At 43.0% G+C, this 8,388-nt stretch overlaps 1 long non-coding RNA gene across 1 annotated transcript; it reads right to left on the bottom strand.

The window, feature by feature from the left end:
* Window positions 1–2,487: 2,487 nt before the first annotated feature.
* Window positions 2,488–5,251, bottom strand: LOC112903122. Its single transcript, XR_003230731.1, has 5 exons — window positions 4,963–5,251; window positions 3,343–4,313; window positions 3,151–3,260; window positions 2,889–3,052; window positions 2,488–2,781 (listed from the first exon to the last, which is right to left on the bottom strand). It is a non-coding gene; the product is annotated as an uncharacterized LOC112903122 (long non-coding RNA).
* Between the last annotated feature and the right edge of the window lie 3,137 nt (window positions 5,252–8,388).

The following is an 8,388-nucleotide window of genomic DNA, read 5'->3' as shown; positions in this document are numbered from 1 at the left end:
CTTTGCCACATGCCCTACTCCCTCCATCTCCATGCCCATTAGCCCATACAGCATCAACTTGCATTGGAGCCAATGTGGGGTTGCCGGCCAAGTACCACCACACCCTACCCCTGGAGTGATTTTCTGGGCTCACAAAGATGCCTTTGCTGTGGTAGCTCTCTCTGGATGGACAATTCAGAGGAGCATCTGCCTCATGTGGGTGAAGTTTCTAGCAGCCAGTGTGTATGGATAGCATGGAAATGGGAGTGATTCCGGAATATATGCCCTGCAGAGAGATGGACGACGGCTGGAGCAAAATGCAGCTCACTTTCTGCTCCTTTTCCCTCCCTCCTTTAGTAATCCTCCATTATGGCCACAAAGTTCTTGCTTTTGTAAATTATTAATTGCTGTTACCAGATTTGTAATGATCGGCCGGTTTAGAGCATCTTTATCGGAGCTGTTAATAGGCTTTAAGTGAGAATGTTTCCAGAATAGGTAAATTTCCCCTAGTGAATCATATTCCGCCGTGCACTGTGCACAACTTGTTAACCTAAAGCTACTACAATACCTGGTCCTCCACGCTAGGCTGATTCTAAAGTTGTTTGGCGTTAATTATTTAGAAATTACTATCCCCATTCTAAATTACAATTCGTTTTGACTTTTCTAGATATCTAAATTTTGCTATGCAGCTAGATGTACACTATGTCCAGATATATAATAAAAATTATATATCTAAAAAATCTAAAAAGATATTGGGTGTAATCCATGCAAACATTCGACAACTCAGCTCGCATGAAAATTGCCTATTGCAATTGTGATACCGACTTTAGAAGATCCGGCCCTAGTTCATAAATCTCCTTTATCACAGACGAATAGCAAGAACTTATTAGTGCGTTTGCACGTGGCATTATTCTCTTTCTTAGTAATCTTCTCAATAGAAAACGATAAAAAAACTTGTGCGCACAAAAAAATTGAAGTCTCAAAAATCTTCATAGGACGTGTCGGCGTGGCATTTTTCATGCGTGCCACGCCGTCGTCCCAACTGTCTTATTTCCTTCCCTAGCTTGTGAGTACGAAATCTGGGTCGACTTTTACTCGTGGAATTTTGTGCGGATCAGCAGGAGCCAGAGCGGTTTAGTTTTGTCCGTTGCCAATCTCTTTCCAGTAGCCACTAAGATCGACAAGGGCAGCTCGATCCTGTGATGGCTGTCCCACTTGTTCTTAGGCTATCTCCAGCGAACGTCTGTAAAGCGTCCTGTACTCTATATTTAGAGGAAGATTCCGTTCTCTATTGCTCCAGCAGCGTTCTCTAAATGGTCCTCTAAAATAGAGAACGGTACAGGTTTCCTCTATATATAGCGATTCCCTCTCCTCTTCTCTATTTTTTCTTTACGTTTCAAACACTGAATTAAATAAAAATAAAATATGTTCATAGCGTTTGAGGTATGATAAATACGTAGGTACAAAAATTTGGAACAAAATACGTTTGTAATATAGGGTTTAATGTATAGAGAACGAGATTTAGAGAACGTTGTTGGAGAGAAATGAGATATAGAGGAAAGAATCTTGTAGAGAATTCTGTAAATGAAGGATGTAGAGGATGGGATTTGGAGGATATCGCTGGAGACAGCCTTAGGCAACGAGCTCACGGTTAGCCACGTCCCTCACCCATTTGCTTTGTGTCCTTTTGTCCCCTGCAGCTGCCCTGCGTGACATGTTTGCTGACAGTGGAGTACGTACCTCTTGGCATGTTTACCTCACCCGTGTCACGTTATTCATGAAATTATCCTTTGTTTTAACCAAACTAATCATCTTACACAAAACACCGTACCATACATTTAAAAATTGAGAGTAGCATCGCTAACGCGGTTTCACATTGTTCCGTATCTGAAAAGTTCATGCTGTCGTTCCATCTGAAAAAATTATGCATATGGCTTGTTTAGCTCCTTCCATTTTCCGGTCTAAACTTGTCGATCATCCAACGATTTTTTGTTCTAATTGATCATTTAGCAAGTCACGCAAAGAAAAATTGCAAATTATTCACATTGCAACACCCTGCCTAGCTAGGGATCGTTTTCCTTGGAACCATTGAGTGGATAAAGCTGCTGGGTGTTTGGAAGAATATAATCTATTCTAACGTCCAGACGCTATCCTGTCTTACTACTACATAAAACATTTTTCGGAGTGGGTAAAACAACATTTGTGCGGACGCGATACCCGTTCTTACTTCTTGCAGCTACAAAGCTATTTGCAGGGGCAGATCACGGGCTCACCCGCCTCTGAAAACGGATTTCCAGGGGCAGGTAAAGGCGTGACCCGCCTAGAGAAATGGGTTTCCTGCAAAAATTCACTGATTTGAATTTAAATTTTCCAAATTTATTTCCTGCTATGTTTTAGAATTTGTTTCCCGCCAATTTTGACCTATCAAGCTAGTGCGCGATCGATTGTCATAGTGATCGACATTGAATATGTTTCATAAATATAAATAATTACGCATACAAAATCAAATCATATAGAAGTATATTATTACAGTGCATCATTAGAGTACATCATCAAAATGCGCATAGAATACACATTTTTATCCTATTCCCCCCCCTCTCGACTAACGCTACTAGAGCTGGCACGGAGGTGCAGAGCGTCCTACTGATGAAGACCTTCATATATTTTGTCAGTTGCCAATTCATATTCAGGGTGAACAAAATGCTCCCTTACATAGACCACTTCATGCAAAATGAAATGACATAAATCGGTGACTACATTGAGAAGTTGTTGCTCATGGAGTTGCTCCTCGTGTCTTCTCGGCTGAATATGCAATTCAAAAATCCATGGAAAAATTAAACCAAGTGTTAAATATACGCAAAAACAATATGCATTTATGCATCTATCCCTAATAAAGAGTAGCCCCTTACACATTCGGGATCAGACCGAGCTCCCTCGTGTGCTTGCACATGTAGTATCCACGGTACATGGAACCTGCGGGTTGCTTGTGGCATGAGAAGTTTGTGCGTATTCTCATTTCTTCTTTTATGTCAGGGGATAAATTCCTCTTTTGTAAATGCGGTGCATGTAAGACCTGTTTTAAGAAAAAAGAAATGAGAAGTTAGTTTATATATGTAGTTTTTGTGGAACATTTAGCATGATGTACATGTAGAACATAAGAATTTTGCTAACATGTTGAGGATGGAAATGAATTCTTTGTATCTGCTCTTATCCCAATCAGCAGAGTCCAATACGAGCATGTTTGCAAACTTTGGCTGTAGCATAAAAGAATCTAGTGATTTCTGCACAAATATTATATACGATTTCTTAGGCATTTATGTGAAGCAAGTGCATATTATAACAAATGACTGAAAGTACACTTACTTAACGTTGTATGGTGCCCATATGACATCCCTGTCTTGCTATTGTTGCATCTGAAGTGATATATAAACCCCAACCCTCTTTATCATCCTTTGGTGTTCTTTTATTCGTTTTGCTCGTTTTTCCTTCGTGTTTCACACTTGCTTAGCACATCATGGTCGTCCTTCCACCACATTAGTCCGAGATGCCTGGACTTGCAAATAGCTTCAGGGTCAAGGAACGCGATCTTAGAGGACACGCCTCTGGCGTGGCCTCCATGCTCTTTGGACCCAATGGCTGTACTAAGGACATCCTTGTCCCTCTTGGCTTTGAACTTTTCTTGCTTTTGAAGCTCGGTAAGTTCGTACATTTTTTGTGCTACCGCTTCGATCCCGGGTTGGTCAAACTTAATCTTGACATCCAGTATCTTAGGTATACTTGCTTGAAGCTAGAAATAGCCACGTTCGTCAAAGCCTTCAAACAGGTCGGGTTGCTCGGCGGCTATTACATCCTCTCTTTCATGCCGCCACCGATTGACCTTCCTTTGGTATCCACCCGGGCCAAGACGGACTTTATATATGTTGCTCAGTGCTAGATCTTTATTTATTTGGCTCAGGGCTAGAGCTTCCTCAGAGGTCTTTTGCTAAACAAACTCTTCTCATTATGCTTGTGTGATGTCCCCGTAATCTGCAAATGGCGTTTGGCCCTGCTGGACATACTTGGTATTCAGATTACTCTTCCACCGGTGGAAACTTTCACCCAGCATCTTCCTAGCATTATGCTTTACTTTGTCTTTAGTTCCTCTTAGCAAAATAAAAATTTTGCTCAACAATTGCCACATCGCTTCTTTCTTCCCCTCAGGAACCATTAGCCAATCGGAAATCATTGGATCCAAAACCATCTTTGTGTTCTGATTATAGAACTGATTGGGTTCCGAAATTTTGCACACACCTCAGGAGGCTCTGTGGGTTCGCCTGTTGCGTTAACTGCATTGACTGTCCATTGGCCTTTGGGGTATTAGTTTGAGCCGGTTGAATTGAACTGGCCACAAATACTTAGGACTAACATAATATATAATTGATCAAAAATGAAAAATAAGGTCATAAATAACTTAATGGTACTTTGAAAAGTTCCACTACACAATGACTTGATGTTCCCAGCTGAATGCTCTCTTACTGGGCTGGGATGAACATTCTAGAAATCACGCACATATGCAAACTGGAGGTTAAAATGGAAAATATTTAGTGAACATTGAATACTAAAGATCTGATAATTAAAAATATCAAGCCATTATGTATAATCAATTCTTGCATAGGCATGCTCAATGATCAGGAAGAAATTGTGATACAGTTTCTACCATTGTTGAAAGAATAAGGCATATTAATGGAAAATAATTTCCCATCTCTCATGAACATTCTATCAAGCACCTGGTCGGCAGGTTGAAATTAATCCATCTTGGCAGAGCATTTTCACGAACAGGAGGTGGCGGATAGATTATTTACTGAACTGACAAAGCAAGCAGAGGAGATGAGGTAGGACTAGTGTTGTCTTGCTAGCAGAGTACAACATTCGATACGAACAGGATTAGTGCAACAAACGTGATTGAGTTAATCCGTATGCAAATGGCGAGGATGGAATAGGTACCTCACGCTGTCACGGTGGCATGCCCGCGCTTGAAGAGGAGGACATGATGGCCTTGGGTAGGTTGCAGGGCATCACAGACCAAGGGTGTAACTGTGTGACTCGCCGTCGCAGCATGCGTCCCCCAGGCCGTCACCTCTGCCGGCGAGCAGACACGGAGAGCAGGGGGCCACTGCTCCACGGGCTGAGGCCGAGCCGTAGCTGAGCTGGGGCTGCCGGCCATCCGCACGGAGAAGCGAACAACATAACCACCAGGCCGCCGACGGCGACGAGGAGCGCCACTGGATGCAGATGCAGTCAGTGCCACTAGCTGGGTATGCTCAGTTGTATTTTTCCTGTTTTGCCCTTAGCTTGGATGCGCTGTACCGAAGGAAACGAGGGGCAGCAAGCTCCAACTACAAAAGCTGCCCGGTTCGAAAGGAACCCCCTGGTTCACCAGTTTCAAAAAACCGGCCGGTTCATCGGTTTTTACCGGTCAATTTGCATGGCCGATGTTTTAAGCGAACCAAACCGCTGGAGGCTCTGGTTCGGGTTTTTTCCGGTCGAACCGCCGGTCCTAATAACTAAGGTCCACATTATGAATTCACCACTAAAGTTTTCATTCACATTAAATAAATTCACTAACTATATTCAAATTTTCTCATTGAAATAAAAAAGAAAAGAACTAACCTTATTCCGTGGAAAACGTATATAGATCTTTGAAGGTATCTTGGAATTGCTTCAGGGTGTCCGATGTAAACATTGGATCTTCAATCAGCTCACGTGGAATGGCATACTGCCACTTCGGCGGAGTGACCAATATGCCACCCAAAGAAGTACTCGCAGCACCTTGTCCCTAAGGTGCAGGCTGCTGCTGCGGGATCTCTGTCAACTCACCCGTAGCTGAAAGTACGCCTAGAGGGGGGGGTGAATAGACGATCGTTGCTTAAAACCTGCACACAAGAACTCAGTCCGAGGCTGCCTGGCGGACCGTCCGCTGGGACTGTCCGCTGGGCACTTCCAATGTCCGCTGGGCAGTCTCGGGTATAAAATGTAACCGATCGAAAACTAAAACTTGTATACAAAATCTATTTGAATAGAAATGCTCTAATACAAGTTAGGAACACTAAATGCGGAAGCAATCTAGCACAAGATAAGTATACAAGTAGATCAGGCAAGAATACTACACGGAGGTACAAAACAAGTATAACAAATGCTCAAGAGATGAAGAGAAATAATCAAACACAAGAGACACAAGATTTTTCACCCGAGGTTCGAATCCACTCAAGGATTCTACATCCCCGTTGAGGAGTCCACAAAGGACCGGGTTCCTCTCAACCCTTTCCTCTCTCAAGCAACCACAAAGGTCAAACTTGAGCTTTTCACTAGCAAAAGGGTAATACAAACTTCTCAATCCAACCACACCACGAGTTGGTTGTTCTTGAACACCTCTAACCGTCTAGAAGCCAAGCTCCAAGAGTAATAGATGTGGAAAGCGATGGAGAGAGCCAAGAGATGCCCAAGAGAGGTGAATCTCTTGGGAAGAACTTGAATCTTGCTTGGATCTTGCTCAAACCCAACCCTAGACCAAGGATTTGGAGTGGAGAAGATAGGGTTTCACTTTGGGGAGCTTTGGAGTGCTTAGAATGTGCTTGAGGCTCAGCTTATGCAGTTGGGGATGTCATTTCACAATATAGAGGAAAATTTTTGCAAGAGCTCCCCCTAAAACCATGCATCCACAAGATATACATGAAGTCCATTTTATAATGATTAAACCAAATAAAGTCAAAGCATCATGATGAGATAGAACCAAGATAATAGAATATCACATGATTTCACAAACATAGAAAAGCAATAAGATCACAACCAAGCAAAGCATCATCCATAAAAGAAATTAGAAATTACAAGCCAACTTAGTTCAAATACGATACAAGCCAAGTTTCACATACATCCAAAGTCTCACCACGACTCTAAAGGATGGAAAGATAAGAATGCTAGGAATGCTAGGATACAATCTTCTTCCCCTTTGGCATCAAGCACCAAAAAGAGAAAAGACAAATGGAAGCTAGGAGCAGTAATCACTCATCATCCTCATCATCATCACCTACATCATAATGCTCCCACTCAGCTGGAAAGTCCCTGGAAGGAGAAGGTGGAAATGCGGGCCAATCCGTCTCGTCAATGCCAAGGTGGCGCTCAATCCTGTTGATGCTCTGCTGATTTGCCCGAGCGTGAGCACGAACTACATCGTTGATGTTGCGACATACCTTGAAGAGAGCTTTCAAGCCAGAAATAAAAGCATTGCCTTTCTTGCGAGGACGAGTCCGAGAAGAGGAAGGCATCGCCGAAGTGGAGGGCATATCCATAGTGGGCTGAGGTGGAGAGTGAGCTGATGGAGGAGACTCGCCCTCTGGTGGAAACTCTAGCTCCCTGGGAGGCTGTGGACAATATGGGGCATGGACCGTGTCATATCCAAACTCCATTCCAGTCACGGCATTAATCATCCTTTGAATGTATGGAGCATAGATAACTGGATTATTGCCATGATGGAGCATGTACGTCAACTCCGTTCAGAAAAAGTGAAAGGCACTAAAGGGCGGGTGATCAAAATCCATAGCCAAGAGAAGCAATTTGACCGTACCATGAATCTTGGTGCGATCACCCCTCTTGGGAGTTAAGGTCTCCTCGAATATCCTGTTCATGATCTCCATATATGAACGTAGTCCATGAGTCGTCGCTAAATCCGGATCCTCATCCCGATAGAGTCATAAGAGCTTCATCCGTTGGATTGATTTCATCGTGAATCTCCATCTCATCTAGAGTGTCATCAAGCTTAAGGATAGTGGCAAATTGCTTGTATGAAACCCAGAAAGCATGCCCCTGAAGATTGAAGTGAATAAAGGAATTCTTGCCCTCACCTTCAAACCAAGCAGTGGAGCAAAATTGAGCAACTAACTCATTGTTCCAATTTTGATTGATGGCCAAGAATTCATAGAGGTGTTTCTTCTCACATTCACTTATGACCAAGTCAAAGGTTGGATTATTTTTCTCACCCATTTCAACCCAATTGATGTACTTGGAGACAGTGATAGCATTCTTCTTCTCAATAAAGACAGATATGTACCAATCAGCTTGAAATTTGCTCCAAAACCTTCTATCCGTGATGTACTTCTCATAATCATAAGGATTTTCCTTTCTTTCCTTAAATGCAGCACCTCTTTGCTTTGTGGTGTAATCCACTCGCTTCACTCCAGGGTCACCGAAGTTGATCCTTGTGTACTCCGGTCTGTGCATGATATACTTCCGGTAGGGTTGGAGTGGAGGGTAATCATCAAAGATAGGAACTGACTCTTGAGGCACATCTTCTTGTGGTTGAGCAGCCCTTTGGTAGCTACGCCTGGGTGCCGCATGGCTAGGACCGCCCATTTGGCCAGCTCGACTCATTGGAAT

The sequence above is a fragment of the Panicum hallii genome, chromosome 1 (genome assembly GCF_002211085.1).
Source record: "Panicum hallii strain FIL2 chromosome 1, PHallii_v3.1, whole genome shotgun sequence".
Lineage (NCBI taxonomy): Eukaryota > Viridiplantae > Streptophyta > Magnoliopsida > Poales > Poaceae > Panicum > Panicum hallii.
The sequence above is the reverse complement of the archived record's forward strand: the minus strand, read 5'-3'. Positions and strand labels throughout refer to the sequence as shown.